The sequence below is a fragment of the Spermophilus citellus genome (genome assembly GCF_964194105.1).
Source record: "Spermophilus citellus genome assembly, chromosome: 15".
Classification (NCBI taxonomy): domain Eukaryota; kingdom Metazoa; phylum Chordata; class Mammalia; order Rodentia; family Sciuridae; genus Spermophilus; species Spermophilus citellus.
In genome coordinates this window covers 47,662,991-47,681,782 of record NC_138195.1, presented here as the reverse complement: position 1 = coordinate 47,681,782, position 18,792 = coordinate 47,662,991, and the positions used below count along the sequence as shown (strand labels likewise).

The window sequence follows — 18,792 nt, the reverse complement described above, 5'->3', positions numbered from 1 at the left end:
TATATCTGGGCTCCAAGTAGAAAGGTCATATTAATTTTCCTTTCCTGCCTCCCATTTCATAAATATCTTTATCCAGATTAAAGAATGGCATACCTAATCCATCAAACTCCTGAATCAAACTGTACTGCACTGCCTGGGGTATAAAAAGCTCTGAGGTGTTAAAAAAGAAAGAAAGAAAAAGAAACGATCCATTGTATTTTGTCTGCAAAGTATTCTTTAATTAGGAGTACAGCCCAGTGCTAGAGCACCTGCCTAGCAATCCCCAGCACCAAACAACAACAATTAAAAAAAAAAAAAAAAAAGAGTAATCCCCAGTTATAGGACGTAGCATGCTGGAGGCCTTGTGTTAAATCCCCAGTATAATACACAGGTGCACGCATGTGCACACGGGGCAGGGGGGTTGGGGGGAGATATTTAAAGTACCACAAACCAACTATGGAGTAAGGTTTCTGGGTTTTTAAAATATTTTTTAAAGATGTTGATGGAGCTTTATTTTTTTATTCATTTTTATTGATATGTGGTGCTGAGAATCAAACTCAGTGCCTCACACATGCTAGGCAAGTGCTCTACCACCAAGCCACAACCCCAGCTCCTGGAGCTTCCTGTTTTATATAGTATTTCTATAAAGAATGAAGCTAGAAATTAGTAATAAGGAATTGTGACAGTATGTTCTATTTTCAGATACATAGTAGAGTGGAGCAGAAGTTGATCACAATTTTCATTTTAGAAATATATCTGTTAGCCAGACACAGCAGCATATGTCTGTTATCCCAGCAGCTTGGGAGACTAAGACAGGAAGATCGAGAGTTAAAAGCCAGCCTCTGCAAAACTGAAGCACTGAGTGAGATCCTGTCTGTAAAAAAAATACAAAGTAGAGTTGGGGAAGTGGCTCGGTGATTGAGTGCCCCTGAGTTCAAGCCCTGTTACCAAAAAAATAAATAAATAAAATTATATATCTGTTATTTTAGAAATATGTTTTCATTTCTTTTTTGTACCAGAGATTGAACCAAGGGGCACTTAACCACTGAGTCACAGCCCCAATCCTTTCTATTTCTTAGTGAGAGACAGGGTCTTGATAAGTTGTTTAGGACCTCACTAAATTGCCAAGACTGGCTTTGAACTTGTAATCCTCCTGCCTCAGCCTCCCAAACTGCTAGGTGTGCACCAACATGCCCAGCTCCTTCTTTTTTTTTAAAAAGTACTTGGGATTCAACCCAGGGGTAATCTATCACTGAACTATATTTTTAGCATTTTGTATTTTTTATTTTGAGACATGGTCTCACTAAAGTGCCCAAGTTGGCCCTAAATTTGTAACCCTCCTGCTTCAGTCTCGAAAGTCACTAAGATTACAGGTGTATACCAACACCCTGAACCAAAGTTTATCTCTTCTATCCTACATTTTAACAAATAATACATTATTTTTCAAGAAAAGTCCTATGAAACAAAGCTAAGAGAGTTTCTTGGGGGTTGGGGGTTGGGGGTTGGGGGTAGGGGATAGGGGACACCAAGAACAAGGTCAAGTTATTCAGGCCAATAAGACTCCTTGCCCTTCTGGCCTGGGATTAAATATCAGAAGATAGAGCTGAGGGTGTGGTTCAGTGAGACAGAGTATTTGCCTAAAGTGCACAAGGCCCTGGATATTATCCCTAATACTCCAACAGAATATAAAACAAAACTGGGTGCAGTTGCACATACCTATAGTTCCAGCTATCCAGGAAGTTGAGGTGAGAGGATCTCTTTAACCCAGAACTTTAGAAAACCAAGGGGAATACAGCATGAACCCTATCTTAAAAAAAAAAAAAAAAAAAAAAAGCTAGATGTGGTGGTACATGCCTATAATCCCAGTGACTTGGGAGGCTGAAGGAAGATCATCACAAATTTGAGGCCAGCCTGGTCAAGTTAATGAAACTCTGTCTCAAAAATACCTTTAAAAAAGGAATGGGACTTGGGGTGTAGCTTTGTGGTAAAGCACTCCAGCATTCAATTCCCAGTTCTACAAAAATAAAAATCAATTGTCACAGGAACTCATACCACCCATGTATTTGAAATGAAAAGTGAAATCAGACATTATCTATTCTGAAAGTACATTTGATAGGTTTAATTATGAAGTTTTGCCACATAGGTAATACAGCAGACAATGGTGAAAAATTGAATGGATAGTTTTGACATGTTTAAGACATTTGATTAAAAACAATTTATTCAGCCAGGAGTGGTAGCAAACGCCTGTAATGCCAGGGGCTCAGGAAGCTCAGGCAGGAGAATCCCAAATGCAAAGCCAGCCAGGGCAACTTAGCCAGATGCTGTCTCAATAAATAAATAAATAAATAAATAAATAAATAAATAAATAAATAAATAAATAAATAAATAAATAAATAAATAAATAAATGGGCTAGGGATGTACCGCAGTGGTAGAGGGTCCCTGGGTTCAATCCTCAGTGGTGCAAAAAATAACAATATGGTACATGTCTCAGACTGTGTGTCTCTAATGATTCTAATAACCAGCATGGCAGGAGGTTTCTAATTGATTTCTTCCAATAAAACAGAAGAACCTAGTCAAATAATCATCTGAGAGATAATTTTTGATGGCAGATCATTTGATGATGTAGTTTAAATAATTGAATGACAATGCTGAAAACTATTACAATCCAATTAGTAATGTGAACAGATTTCAACAATTACACCTGTAAAATAGATATAAAACTGATACTGAAGACTATCTTATGTACAATGAGTATTATTTATCCAGAAAAAGTAGAACTGAAGAAAAATTTAAAAAGTAGTGATACAAGTCTTTGATCACAAGGAATAGGAACAGGGGTACCTAAGGCAGGAGGATTGCAAGTTTGAAGCCAGCCTCAGCAACCAGGGAGACCTTCATCAACTTAATGAGAATCCATCTCAAAATAATAAGTAAAAAGGGCTGGAGATGTAGTTCAGTGACAAAGTACCCCTGGGTTCAAACTGCAGTACCAAAGAAACGCTCGTGTGTGTTCAGAACCAATCAGGTAGAAAGTAGAGGCGGGTGAGGAATGATTTTGGGAGGCAGGGACAGGCAGAAATTGAACTCAGGGGTACTCAACCACTGAGCCACATTCCTAGCCCTATTTTATATTTAGAGACAGAGTCTCACTGAGTTGCTTAATGCCTTGCAGTTGCTGAGGCTGGCTTTGAACTCCCAATCCTCCTGTCTCAGCCTCCCAAACCACTAGGATTAAAGGCATGCACCATTGCACCTGGTCATAAGTTGGGCATAATTTTAAACAACTTATAAGGTCAAGTTAGTATTCCCAACTAAAAGTAAAGCTTGATTAAAATACAAAGTGGGTGGGGTTGAAGTTCAGTGGTAGAGTGCTTGCCTTGCATATGTGAGGCACAGGATTCAATCCTCAGCACCACACAAAAATAAATAAAGATATTATGTCCATCTACAACAACAACCAAAAAAAAATTAAAAAAAAAAAAAAAAAACCAACAACAAAGGCCAGGAGTGCTAGTGCAAGCCTGTAATCCTACTGACTTGAGAGGCCAAGCAAGGCAGGAGGATCACCAATTTAGCAAAGGGATTTTTGCTAAGTTTTGAAAAAAAAAAAAAGTGGGGGGAAGGGGTGCAGGGAAGGGACTGGGAATGTAGCTCAGAGGTTACGCACCCCTGGGTTCAATCCCCTGTACCAAAAATAATAAATAAATAATTTTGAAAATATTACAAAAGAAGAAAATAGGGACCAAAAGTGTTAATCACAACAACAATGTTCAAACCAAAGCTGAAATGAAGTTTAAGAGGCTTATAAAGAAACAGATTAAGAGTAAATAACAGGGTTAGAATGAAAATAATAGCAAAAAGTTACAAGGTTTATGAAAATAATATTTTAAATTCTCATTAACCCAACAGATTGGGATTAAAACTCAGTGAAAGCTAAAGAAAAAGGAGTTAAACTAGATTTAAGCCTAAATATATAAACAGAATTACATTGTACTCATACATTTTTGTTTATACTTTAATTTTTTAAAAAAGTGATAATTATTCAAAAAGACTAATCACATATTTTCATTATAAGAAAAAAATTTTTTTAAAGAGAGAGAGGAGAGGGGAGGGGAGGGGAGGGGAGGGGAGGGGAGGGGAGGGGAGAGGAGAGAATTTTTTAATATTTATTTTTTTAGTTTTCGGCAGACACAACATCTTTGTTTGTATGTGGTGCTGAGGATCGAACCCAGGCTGCACGCATGCCAGGCAAGCGCGCTACCGCTTGAGCCACATCCCCAGCCCAATAAGAAAAATTTTAAATGTGGTACTAAGCAGGTCATGGTGATGAACACCTGTAGACATAGCTACTGAGGAGGGAGGATCACTTGGTTTAAGACTAGCCTGTACATCTTACTCTAGCTTCTCTCCTATCATGCCACTGTGATTTACACAACTGAGGTCACCCCTCACATTCCATTGTTAAATACAATGAACAATTTTAGGCTTTATTTTACTAGATATCTCTATTGCATTTGATATATAATTATATATTATGATATATTAATGTGATATTTGTATGATACGTAAATGACAACTCTTATCATATAAACTCACTATATACTTCATGAGGGACATAAAATATTTCCAGCTCATCAGTAATAAATAATATTAACTATGCCAAATATACAAATTATTTCATTCAATCCTCACATCTCTAATATCTAATATTCCTATTTTACTCACAAAGAAATTATATTTCCAGGGGCTGGGGGTTGTGGTTCAGTGGTAAAATGCTTGCCTAGCCTGCATGAGGCACTGGATTCAATCCTCAGCACCACATAAAAATAAATAAATAAAGATATTGTGTCCATCTACAACTAAGGGGGGGGGGGCAGTTAGTAACTGTTTAAAAGAAATTGTATTAATTGTATTCCTAGTATCAAGCTAAATACTAACCACAAAGGTTTCTACTAAGCTGAAATAAACTGTTAAAAATGAATCCATGTTTAGATAAGCTTTTGTAATACCCAAAGTCAGGCCTGAACATTTAAGACTCCACAAGGAATACCATCTGATCAAAATTAAAGCTTCATAAATGATTCTGTTTATTTGGTACACATAAATTAGACCTTTAAAGAAGCCCCAGCCCCAGAACAACTCAGGACCAATCATTTAATATGAGAAATAACAGAAAGATTCAAAGTCAAATATCACTTGAGTTTAAATTCTAAAAATTTAGAATTCTGAGAAGAAAAAGAAAAAAAAGCGCAAGACTATCTTTTAATGTAGGGCACAAGTAGCCAAACAAAACACAATATTCAAAAGTTAGCAGCATTTACAATAAAAGAATAATCTAGAAAATAATACTGAAAAACTATCCTACTCACAATAGCAACAACATTATTTTCTAAATACCTGGAATAGCTGGACCGGGCATGGTTATATATGCCTATAATCCCAGCTACTCAGGAAGCTGAGGGAGGAAGACTCAAAATTTGAGGTTGGCCTCAGCAATTCAGCAAGCCCCCAGGTCAAAAATAATTTTTAAGGAGACCTAGGGTTATATCTCAATGGTAGAGCTCCCCAGGGTTTAATGCCCAGTACAAAAATATAAACATATATGTATATATAGATAGATAGATATACAGTTCAATCCCAAATATTTAAATCCAAAAGATCAAAAAAATCTCTAACATCTAAAATTGCCCCCAAAATCAGAATTCTGTAAATATAATTCTAAAATTATTTTTAAAATTATTTTAAAGACATTTATTCATATTTTATAGACTTGGGGGGGGGGGCATCAGGGACTGAATCAAGAGGTACTTAACCATTGAGCCACATCCCAGCCTTCCCCACACACACAAATTTTGAGACAGGGCCTTGCTAAGTTGCTTAGGGCCTCGAAAAGTTGCTGAGGCCAGCATCAAACTTGAGATCCTCCCACTCTAGCCTCCAGAGTTGTTGGGATGACAGTTGTGTGCCACTGTGTCTGGCAATAATAATAAAAGTATCTTTGCAAGCCTAAACACTTATGTTTACTAATGAGAGTCACATAGGTATAATAGTCATGGGCAGACAAACTATATTCACAAATAAATCAAAAGGCAAATGTATAAATTTCTATCACTATGGTTGATAATTGTGTGCACCCAGCTCTATAAATGCAGATATCTGAAATACCACGACAGACAACTTAAGTCCTTAAACAAGACTGATCAAAATCCGCTCAAGCGGTAGCGCGCTCCCCTAGCATGCACTGGGCGCTGGGTTCGATCCTTAGCACCACATAAAAATAAAATAAAGATGTCGTGTCCGCCGAAAGCAAATAAATAAATAAATAAATACATGATCTTGATGGGTTGCCACCATGTATAAAATCTCCCAAAGAGCCAAAATCTCGAGAAATTTTATTTTTCACAAAAGCAGCTGTACAAAAAGAGCAACTCTTCCTCTACTGAGGAAGTCTTAATGTTTTTACGTAGACATACAGTGCTTACACACAAAGTAAATGTTGTGATAGTGTACTTCTGTGGAATCAAATTTGCAAAAGATACAGAAAATGAATTAGGACTCTCCAAAGATCTTTACACAATTAATACCTCCAGTATTAGAAATAATATAAAGATGGAATACATACCACAAAGAATTGTAAAACACAATGCTGATAAATTAAAATAATAGAGAATCTTCTACAGTTATGCTAAACCAACACCTGACACTGGACAGAAACTGCAATCTCTTACGGCTTGTGCTGGACTCAGATCCATAGATCCCAATCTCTTTTCCCCATTCCCTTGCAAAATGAATGAGCTACAAGTTGTCAGATATGTATAAGCAGGATCTGTATATTCCGAACAGTTCTGCACACAATGGAAAGGTGCTTTTCGAGGGATTAGGTGAACAGCATGGGGGTAAAGTAATACCTCACATTCATAAAGTTAAATAAAAAGAAACTGTCAAGGAAGAAAAAAACACATAAAAAAAGTGGAGGAAAATAGAAACCATCAAGTGAAGGAAAGTGATCTAGAAAATGACAATAAAGGTATGATTAAATCAGACACTGATAACTCCTCAAGAAACAGGAGATGATGATATAAAGAGAGGATGGATTCGTCAAATGATAAAGTGGCTACCACCGAAGCCCTAAAGGATGGTAAACTATAGAAAATCATTAGTTGTTTCACAGATGCCACCAGCCATTTTGCAGGCCAAGAGAGCCAGTGTCTTCATCAAATTACAGAAACCAAATACTGCCATCTTGAGACTGTGACAGAGACACAGAAATAAATCCTGATGCAGTTCAGTCTTAAAAGCAACAAGGGAAGGCAAAGAAACTTCTGGGCCACTGGGAAGAAGCCAATTATTTTGGCCTTGCCTGTAATCTGGACTATGATGAAGATGCTAGAGAAATCTGAAAAAGTTCAACTGAGGGCCCAGAAAATTAGGGGAAAAAAAATTAGAGAAAGTATGAGCAAAAAAGTGCAGAGTAAGAGATCAATGAACAGAACAGAAAGGGTTGAGAAGAACAATAGAGAACCTGAAGAAAGAAGCCAAAGGATCATTAGGAGCCCAGTATGGCTCTTTTCCAGATGACTTTCCTAGGGGAAATACCTGACAATTTTCTCAAAGGAATGCATGGAATGGGAGGGGACATGTCTGGAAAGGCAGGAATACCTATACTTAACAAAATTCTTAGTAATCCAGAGGTTCTCCAAGGCTGTGCAGGATCCAGAAGTTACAGTGGCCTTCCAAACTGTGATTCAGAACTTGACAAATAAGTCGAAATGTTAGAGTAGCCCAAAGATTAAGAATTTCATTAGTAAAGTGACAACCAAATTTGAACATAAAGTATAACACCTTCTAGACAAACCCCTTGCTGAAGGAAAAGCAACCTATATCACTTAACACATGGTGCAGTTAATAACAACCAGTATACCTCTTAGGGTCTGATCAAGAGAGCTGGGATGCTTTAAACTATCCTTCTGTTCCCAGTACAGTTGAAGCAGTGATTTGCCATTAGGTATTCATTCAGATAACGTTTTTCTACTAAGAATTACAAACCTTAAACACTTTTTAAACCTTATAAATATTTAAAACAAATTGAAAGAGTAAATCCCTACACTTTTTTTAATATTTATTTTTTAGTTGTAATTGGACACAATAGGTCTATTTCATTTACTTATGCTTATGTGATGCCGAGGATAGAACCCAGGGCCTTGCACATGCTAGGCGAGCACTCTACCACTAAGCCACAACTCCAGCCCCCCTACACTTTTCTTTACAAATCATTTTATATTTTTTTCTTTGAATTACTAGGCGAAGAAGAAGCTTAAATATTAAAGAGTTATTGCTCTAATTTGAATGAAATAAAGGTTTACAGGGAGAGGAAAATATAACTAATTTAAATTTGAAAAAGTCTGAATTGGATATATTTTTCCTGAGGCATTCTGATTTGTCTTTTTTAAATATATTTTTTAGTAGTAGATGGACACAATAACTTTATTTATTTACTTTTATGTACTGCTAAGCATCAAACCCACTACCTTAGATATGCCACACAAGCGTTCTACCACTGAGCCACAACACCAGATTTATCTTTTTAAATGTTTGATTTTTTAAAAAAAATCCAATGAAACTACTGAGATCACCAATATTTCAACAGAACTTGGGTAGGGCCTAGATGTACCTGGCAGAGCAGCAAGTGGTCTTACTATGTTTTATATAATAGCAGGTTACTCTGCCAATGAGCTTCATCTAGAACCCTTGAATTTAAAATTTATCCTGTGATGAAGAGATGATTTTTTTTAAATAACGCTGCAATAGAATTGAATGACTTAGCTCTGTTCTTGTACAATGTATCAAACAAATGATTCATAATATTTCTACATAGGGAAAAAATAAAATGATAGGAGAAAAAAACAAAGAAAAAGGGCTATACAGAAAAATCAACATATAAACAAGTGTATTACAGGAATAGATATGGGCATTTTATAGAAGTAGTCCCTAAGAGCTTGGCCAACTTTCACAATCATTAATCATATTTTAAAGTCACACGTGGAGACAAATAGGTTTTTTTTCTTTAGGGGCATGGCTCTCCTTACAGAAAATATTCACATTCGTTTTCTGCATCGCAATACTCATTTTGAAATTCTTTGGAATTCAATATACACAAACATCAACATTTCCTTTTAAATTTTTGCATCTTTCATGCCATGCTTCCATATTATTTCACTTATGTACACAAATATCCATTCTGCATGTACTCATACACAGAACCATGAATTTGGTGGAAACAATACTAGTGATCAAACAGCAACACTACTGTGTGTCTTCTTAGCTCCACTGTACATAATTATTTTTTAATCTATCAGTAACTTCATTGCCTTCAGGCAAATGTAGGGATATAGTTCAATGATCGATTCCCCTGGACTCAATCCCAGGTACCATAAATATTTTTTAAAATAAAAAAATAAAATTTATGTGCTAAAGAGCCAGAATAAGAAAAAAATTAAGAATAAAGTGTAGATATATGCCCTGCTAAACATCAAGCCTTACTGTAAACAAATAGTAATAAAGATAGGACTACATTAATTCAGGGACAAAAAGACCAAAAGGTGGACTACTCAAAATTCAAAATACTGTAATATAATAGTTGATTTTCCATTTTAACATTTAAAAATGTTAAAAAAAAATTTAACCAGATCTCTACACATCACAGCCTATACAAATATCAACACCATTTCTAAAACTCTAAAGCATAATGTTAAAAGCTGTAAAAGAAAATAAGGCAAACTAGCTTAATAAAGAATTAACTATAATCCAGATGTGGTGGTGCACACCTGTAATACAAACAACACAGGGAGGCAGATGTAGGATTGCAAATTCAAAGCCAGCCTTGGCAAGTTAGTGAGAACCTGTCACCCTGGGTTCCATTCCAAGCAGCACAAACATACATACATAAAAAGAATTATCTTTAGGGGCTGGGGTTGTAGCTCAGCGGTAAAGCACTTGCTTCATATGTGTGAAGCACTTCGTTCAATTCCCAGCACCACATATAAAAAAGCAAACAAAATAAAGGTCCATCAACAACTAAAAAAAAATATTTAAAAAAAGAATTAACTATAAAGCATCAGAGAACTTCATAGTTAATTTATTGGTTTTTACAGTGCTAGAAATCGAACACAGGGCCTCACACATCATAGGCAAGCATTCTATCATTGAGCTACATCCTCACCTGTTAGGTAGATTAGTCAGCCATGAGCAGGTGGGCAGGGTGAGGTCAATAAAAGGAGATAAATTACAAAGAGGATATCCAACATATGTATCAAAGCAAGTCCTAAGTTACAGTACTGGAAGCACAAGAAACTTTATCAAAGCAAACAGGAACTGGTATGCCAAATCTTCCCAGACAAAGCCAATTACAACCCCTTATGAATCTCTTGTGACCAGGTCATCACAACCCACACATATCACTCACTAAGGAGGAATATGAAAAAATAAGGCTATTCGTTGCAGATTCCTGATGTCACTTTGGCTTTGTGGGTCTGCTCTACAATACAGCTACAATTAGTTTTAAAGTAAAACAATTATAGCATTTAAGCTTATATATGGAGTCTCATTTAACATTCTAAGTACTTTTCTCACCTTTAAACCTAACATGCATCCATTAATAGCAATAATTCATCTTTACTGATTACTTGAATACTATGTTTCATATGTGTGTATACTTATTAAGATTCACCTAAGATTTGTATGCTTATATTAAGATTTAGATCTGAGAAAAATAACATAGTTCCTCAACTATTTGGTATTTTCACTCCTAATGATGTTTTTTCTTTCTCAATTATCATTTCATTAATTCTCTCATTCCTCTTACTTCTGTGATATTTACTACACTCCAAAAAAAAAAAAAAAAGGCAATCCTCCATTTCCATTTCTATTAATACTTGTCTTCCTTTATTCTCCATAATGAGACCAATACTCATCTGTAAGTATTTATATGTTCCACATTTCCTATCCCTCACACCCACTGTGTCTCTTCAATATGTTAGAAAAGATTCCTTTCAATAACCTACTTCCTGCCACAACTGTTTCTACTAATTTTCAGATCTTAGATTTTGCCAAATTGCCAATTGATTTAGTTCTGCATTTCTTTCAGTTAAGATGCTTAATTTTTCTTATTCAGGGAAAAATTAGCTTTACAATCTTCAAATACACAATAACAGAATATCTTAGAAGAATTTAATTTCTGTATACTAAACACGTAAATGTCTCAATGAACCACACAATGCTTGCTCTATCCACAAACAGGTAAACCGTAGGCAACCCATCAACTTCCCAAAACAAGAACTGCAATGTTTTGAAAACAATCAAAAAGAGAAGTGCATCTTCAATCTCTCACCAAAAATTTATCTAATCCAATACGCTAATTTTCAAAAAATTAACAATTTTTTGGAGCAAATTACACTAGTTTTTCTCACCTACATTATGTCACTGAAGGAGTTCCAGGAGAGGAGGACAAGTGGGGTCCTTGGAGTATGTGATGAGAAAGAATTTCAGCATGCACCAGAGACATAGAACACAAACTAGAAAAAGCAGATACATATATAGGAAAGCAGATATACACTCAAGGGAGAATGGAGGGTACCTGAAGCGAGATAATGTGCAGGTACACATTCAAGGGAAGAAAATCAGTCTTCTTAACAGTGAGAAGCTTTGGGAATAAAGCAAATAGTATACATTCAAGGAAGAATGTGGGCCATCTCAGAAGAGTCAGACGGCACCTCTTGGTCTGGGGTGTTAATATTTAATGAGAGACAGTAGCTACAGGCTGAACTACAGTGGAGTCAGGGTGGAGTTACATAATCTCACACTAGTTTTCTCCACTCTTACATATTGCCCTTGTATCATGCATCACGTTACTTCTAGCAGGCAAACATGCAGGCCAAAGACATGGCTAATGATAGGTGCTCCACTGCCCATGTTGGCTGCTTTGCATTTCAAAGGTAAATGAGTTTTTCTTGCATTCCAAGGGTTCATGGGCACTTCTTTTTTGATACCTATTCTTTCTTTCTTTTTCTGTATTCCCAAATATCTGTCTCAACTATACCTCTACTTGGATGAAAATACAATTTCACTAAATTTATAAACTTTTATGTCTACCATAATTTATGTCAAAAATCTAAACATATAATTGAATTTTTCAATTTCAAACTAATACTTCCATAATATTATAACAGGAAATAAAGAATACAGGTTTTACAATTGTTATTTGGTTTATATGTGCTGGGGAATGAACACAGAGCTTCACGCATGCTAAGCTCTCAGCTACATTGCCTGACCAGTTTTTATAATTAAAATCTATAGTTCAAAGCCCTGTACTATTAATGATGTATTCTGTACTCATGTACAAATCTCTACAGCTCAAGTTATTCTGAGGATACATAACTTATAGAATTCTAATGAGATCTAAACTAATACCATATACCTCTGAAACATGTTCAAACAAGCATGGTTTTCCCAAGTTGTAATCCCAGCAACTTGGGAAGCTGAGGCAGGAGGACCAAAGTTCAAGGCCAATCTCAGAAATTTACTAAGACTGTCTCAAAAAGTAAATAAAAAGTACTAGGGATGTATCTCAGTGGAAGAGCTCCCCAGTACTGCCAAAAACAAACATAAGAAAACCATATTCAATAAATGGTAGGTATTATCTGAAAATTATTACATATATTTTACTTTACTCTTAAAATGTTCTCAGATGGATTCTCCATGGGCTTTCTTTACTTTCAATCCTCTGTGGTTCACTAGTTTAATCTGCAAAGGTCATTTCTATGTGACAGCTACTGTTTTTAAAAACTGCTCTTTAAAATTTTAAGATTAACTTTAAACATTTAACAGATAAGATCATCACATAAATCATATAAATTGTTAAAGAATACTTAAAGGATGAGACCAGCAATCTTCAGAAGATTTAAACTAAAGAAAGGTAAGATAAAAATTTATTTATCCAGTAACTGCTCTAACAAACTTACTCGTTTTGAATTCCAAAATCTAGTATGTAGATAATAATAATAATAATAATAATTGTACAATACTGTTTAAGTAGCAATGATTTACTAATGTAGTTAAAAAGAAAGGCAGTGAGTCAAGAGATATAGTTTCCATCTGAGTTTTGAAATGCTAACTAATCACAGGGAAAACATTTAACTTCTCTGAGCCTATTTTCTCTGTTGTAAAAAGAGTACAAATGATAATTAAATTAATTCCAAGATCCAAATTACCTCAAGTTTTAAGTCTGTAGTTACATATTTCCTGCTACTATATATATAATAACAGTAAATATATACATATAATAGTAAAATATACACATACACCCTTAGACTTCTACTTAAATATGGCAGAAAGCCCATCTACTCTACTTTCCATTTAACATTGTTAAAATGATAACAAAAGTACCAAAAATTTGGTGAACATCGGATCAAAAGATTATTAATGTAAGCATTAATCCATTAAATATTAAACATTCAATTTTATGAATATTTTAAAGACATTGACCCGGGTGCATTGAAATAGGTTGAAAATCAGTTTATATATCTTTTATATATATATGTATTTTTTATTTATATACTTTTTTAAATGATCTAATCATTCACCTATTACTTTCCTCAAAAGAATAAAACTCTAAAAATCTAATATTTACTTCAAAATGATCATTAAGTAGTATAGTTGTTATTCAATTTGTTTTTTTATAGGTGTCCCCATATACAGGATGATGAGACACAATAATAGCTGAGCACAACAGTATGTACCTGTAATCCCAGCTACTCTGGAGGTTGAGGCAAGAGGAGTTGAGCCAGGAGTTAGTAGATTGACTGGGCAATATAGCAAGACCATGTCTCAAAAACTAAAAGTCAACAGGTTTCCATAAATTAGGTAGAAAAAGAGAACCATTTGGTGAACAGTAACATAGAAAAGCTGAAGAAACTAAAATCTCAAGTGCAACATGAAGAGGCTTTAAGATGATAAGCAAGGTTAGTCCATCTGTATTAATAAGCCCTAAGTTTCAGCTCATAAAGGTGCCAAGTACAACTGAGGACACAGATAAGGCCCAGAGTTAAAAGTCAGGGAACTGACTACCATCTCACCTACACAATGTAAAATTCCTACAGTACATTAGAGGTTTACTCTCAGAAGAAATTAAAGGGAAGCAGTACTGAAGTAAGAAACTAAAGGGGAAGTATCAGATGGAACACTACATTGTGGTACCTCCAGCATTTTTCTCCAGCCAACTTTAAGAATAAAGCTACCATGCCAGGCAAGTTGGCACATACCTATAATCCAACTACTTAAAGAGGCTGAGGAAAGATGATGGAAAGTTTGAGGCCATCCTGGAGAACTTAGCAAAACCTTTCCTCAAAATAAAAATTTTAAAAAGAGCTGGAGATGTACGTACAAGGCTCTGGGTTCAATTCCCAGTACCACTTTTTAAAAAAGAATAAAGCAACCAGATTTAGACCTCCAGTAAGAAGACCAGAATGCTTTTCTATGAAGAAATTGAACAGACTCAGAGAGATGAAGGCTTTGGACGTGAAGCAAGGAATATACATTCAAGGAAGAAAGCAAGCCATCTTAGGTGAGACATTAACCCCTTGGTCTAGGGTGATATCCTCCAGCCTTATTTTTTTTTTTTTCCTCAAAAAGCTTCAATACAAGTTCACAATTTTTAATTAGCATCAGTTTTAAATCGATAAATATGCTCATTTGAAAAGGCAAATGCTAGTTGGGCATGGTGGTGCAGGCCTATAATCTCAGTGGCTAGAGAAGCTGAGGCAGGAGGATTACAAATTCATAGCCAACCTCAACAAATTAGCAAGACCTTGTCTCAAAATTAAAAAAAAAAAAAAAAAAAAAAAAAAGAGGCTGGGGATGTGGCTCAGTATTTAAGCACCCCTGGATTCAATTCCAGATATCAAAAAATGAAAAATTTTAAAAAGGCCAAATACTCTTCTTAAAAATTCATAATCAGGCCAGGTGCAGTGAGGCAACTGGGGAAGCTAAGGCAGGAAAACACCAAGTATTAGGCCCGCCTCAGAAACTTACCAAGGCCTTGTCTCAAAAAAAAGTGAAGGGAGGGGAGGGGCCTGAGGATTTAGTTCAGTGTAAAGCCTACTTGTGGAGGGCAGGTTCAAAATTAGGGGGGAAAAAAAACTATATCAAAAGATTTCTGATATTTAACTCACATTCATAGTGTAAAGTACTAATAAAAATACACTCAGTTCATATGGTATATGTACTAATATATTTATGCTCATATAACAAAATACCATAAACTGGGTAATTGATAAACAACAGAAATTTACTTCTCACATTTCTGGATAATGGGAAGTCTAAGATTAAGGCAATGTCAGGATTTGTATCTAACAGAGGCTGCTCTCTGCTTCTGAGAGGTACTCTGTTGCTACATCCTCAGGAGGAAAGGAATGCTGTGTCCTCACATAACTTAAAGAATGGAAGTGCAGGGCTGGGGTAGTAGTTCTTTGACAGACCGCCTGCCTATCATGTGTGAGGCACTAGGTTCAATTCTCAGCACAGCATATAAATAAATAAATAGATAGAGATACATCGACAACTAAAAAAATTTTAAAAAAAAAAGGAATAATACTCTGGTTTCTCTTCAGATCGTATAAATCTTTCACCTTTTACTAAAGATTTTGTGGAGAGGAACAATTCTGAGTCTTAACCCAATTTTTTGAGGCCTTGAACTTGCAGGGATAATAATTGTCTGTAAAGATAGATTTCTTTGTTGTTGGCTGAATAACGTCTCCTTGTATCCTTGTATAACGTTGTGTTCACCATGATTAAAAACTATTAAAAAAAAAAAAAAAAGGAATGGAGGGGTTGGGGTTGTGGCTCAGCGGTAGAGCATTCACCTAGCATGTACAAGATGCTGGGTTTGTTCCTCAGCACCATATAAAAATAAATAAATAAAATAAAGGTACTGTGTCCAGCTACAACTAAAAAAAAAAAAAAATTAAAAATGAGTGGAAGTACAGGCTCTCTATTCAACTTTTTTTTTCTTTCTTTTTTGGTATCGGGAATTAACTCAGGGCCACTTAATCAATGAACCCTAACCCTAACCCTAACCCTAACCCTAACCCTAACCCTAACTACATCTCCAGTCCTTATGTTTTAAATTTTCAGGCAGGGTCTTGTTAATATGCTAAGGCTGGTATCAAACTTGTGATTCTCCTGTCTCTGCCTCTGGAATCACAGGGCTTACAGGTTATGTGCCACTACACCTGGAATCAACCCTAAGCCTTGTTGGAATAAATACAAGTGAGTGCCTAGAAGACTTGATGTTTCTGAAGGTTATCAAAAGACTCCTAAGAATGTGTTAAGGGGGCAAGGAGGGGGGAAACTGGCCATTTCCCTTATCTCCAGTCCCTAGGTGGAGATCAAAGCAGAAGGACCTGAATTATAAAGTCAAGTCATGTACTCATAAAACATCTGAATAGACTCACATGAGCAGCTGGCATAAAAATCTATCCTGTATATATACTCCTCTACTTACGGGTGTGGTGCGACAGCCTGGCACTGTCAAGGAGCCTGTGAGTAATAAAATGTCTGAACCCTCTCATTGAGTCCTCCAAATTCTTCCTTTAGGGTCAAAGCAGTACACTGAGGCATTTGCAGCCCTGGAGTTAAACAAGTCCTTTCATAAAGGGCTCCACCCTTCTCAAAGGCCACACCTCTTAATAGCATTGCACTGGAGATTAAAATTCAGTAAGAATTGTGCAGTGAACACCATCATTCAAACCACAGCAATATAGTACACAGTAAACTATCCCTGGATAATGTATTTGCATAGTTAAAAGGTAAAATATTTACCTAAACATGGTCTGAAATGTTAAGTTAAATACAGTCTATTGAAATCATAAGGCATGCTGGGGATACAGCTCAGTTGGTAGAGTGCTTGCCCCACATGCACAAGGCCCTTGGTTTAATCCCCAGCACCACAAACAAACAAACAAAAAACCTTTCATCCAGCTAAAATCATAAGGCATGTTTTCACATATATTTTGTAAGAAATGGGTCTGGTGGGGATGTAATAAGTAGATCTTCACCTTTAATGGCTAGGATCCAAAAACTTGCTTTTTATCTCTGAGTACTGATTTCAAATTCAATGTTGCAGAAAATTCCCAAAGTAGGGCTAGAGATATAGAGTGCTTGCCTGGTATATATGAGGCCCAGGGTTCAATTCCCAACACCACCCAAAAAAAAAAAAAGTTCCTGAAATAAAATAAAATTTCAACTGGCCATTTAGAATCAGCTGCTAATAAAACAAAGTTACGTGAGCTTCAAGTAATGAATATATAACCAAGATACTTAATATAACAATCAATATAATGAATATAACCCTAAAACCTTCCTCCTTTCTCTTTGAGCTCCTAATAACATAAACATGTATCTCTAGGTATATATGACTAAGAGATATCTGGAGGCGTTCACAAGAATAGTAATAAAAGTTTTAACTTTCTTTGAATTCTACCCTCAAACCCCTCCGTGTTACTGGGGATTAAATCCAAGAGCACTCTACCAGACCTACATCCCCAGCGCTTTTAATTTTTTGAAAAAGGGTCTTGCCCAAGCTGACCTCAAACTTGAAATCCTTCTGCCGCAGTCACTGCCAAGTCACTTGGATTATAGTAATGTGCCACCACACTCAGCCTTTCTTGGTATTTTTATTCATCATTTGTGTGTGTGTGTGTGTGTGCGTGATTCTGAAATTCAACCCAAGGCCTTGTATGTGCTAGGCAAGTACTTCTGACCTACACTCCAGCCCTGAATTTTTTTAAATATTGAACATGAATTAGTTAGCTTTTTAGACAAAACATCTCATACTATGCAAACAAAGGAGATCTAATTTCAAATCCATGAATTCATGTTTAACAGATTTTGTTTTATATATTACAGCTTTACTGATGTGTAAATGGCATAAAAGAAGCTGTATATATTTAAGTATACAATTTGGTGCAGGTATATACACATGAGATCAACAAAAGATCAAGAAAATGAATTTAACCCTAAAACTCCCTTTTGCCCTTTTTAAAAAGTCCTCTTTCCAACCTCCATTGCACCCTGGACCCGCCACATTCAACCATTGATCTGTTTTCTGTAATTAAAGATTCAATTGAGCTGGGCATTGTGGCTCACACTTGTATGGGCCAACGTTGAAAGGCGTTAAGCAATTAGTGAGACCCTATCTCAAAAAATTTTAAAAAGGGCTAAGATGTGGCTCAGTGGTTAATTGCCCCTGGGTTCAATTCCTTGTATCAGGAAAAAAAAAAAAGGAGGGGGGGAGAGGGTGATGGGTTGTGGCTCAGAGGCAGAGCGCTTGCCTAGCATGTGTGAGGCACTGGGTTTGATCCTCAGAACCACATTAAAAAAAAAAATTTTTTTTTTTTAAAAAAAGATACTGTGTCTACCTATCACTAAAAAATAAATATAAAAAAAGATTAAATTGAATTATCTATAATGTTATATAAATGGAATTATACAATATATATTCTTTTTTTAATTCGCTTCTTTCAGTCAATATAATTATTTAGAATTTCATCCAAGCAATACTGTATCTCTTTTTTTATTACTCACTAGTATTTCAGTTATATGGGTAAACACTCGGTTCAAGGATTCACCTGCCAGTAGATATTTAGGACCCTTCTAGTTTTAGTTATTAAAAACAAAGTTACCAAGAACATGGGTAAGCAACTAGGAACATGTACTTTCATTTCTCTTGGGCAAAATACCTAAAGAATGGAATGGTGGGC

At 35.7% G+C, this 18,792-nt stretch overlaps 1 protein-coding gene across 2 annotated transcripts in view; it reads right to left on the bottom strand.

Annotated features, from left to right (window-relative positions):
* ADK (adenosine kinase) overlaps positions 1–18,792 on the bottom strand; it is a 459,464-nt gene that overhangs the window by 393,807 nt on the left and 46,865 nt on the right. The gene's annotated exons all lie outside the window — the stretch shown is intronic.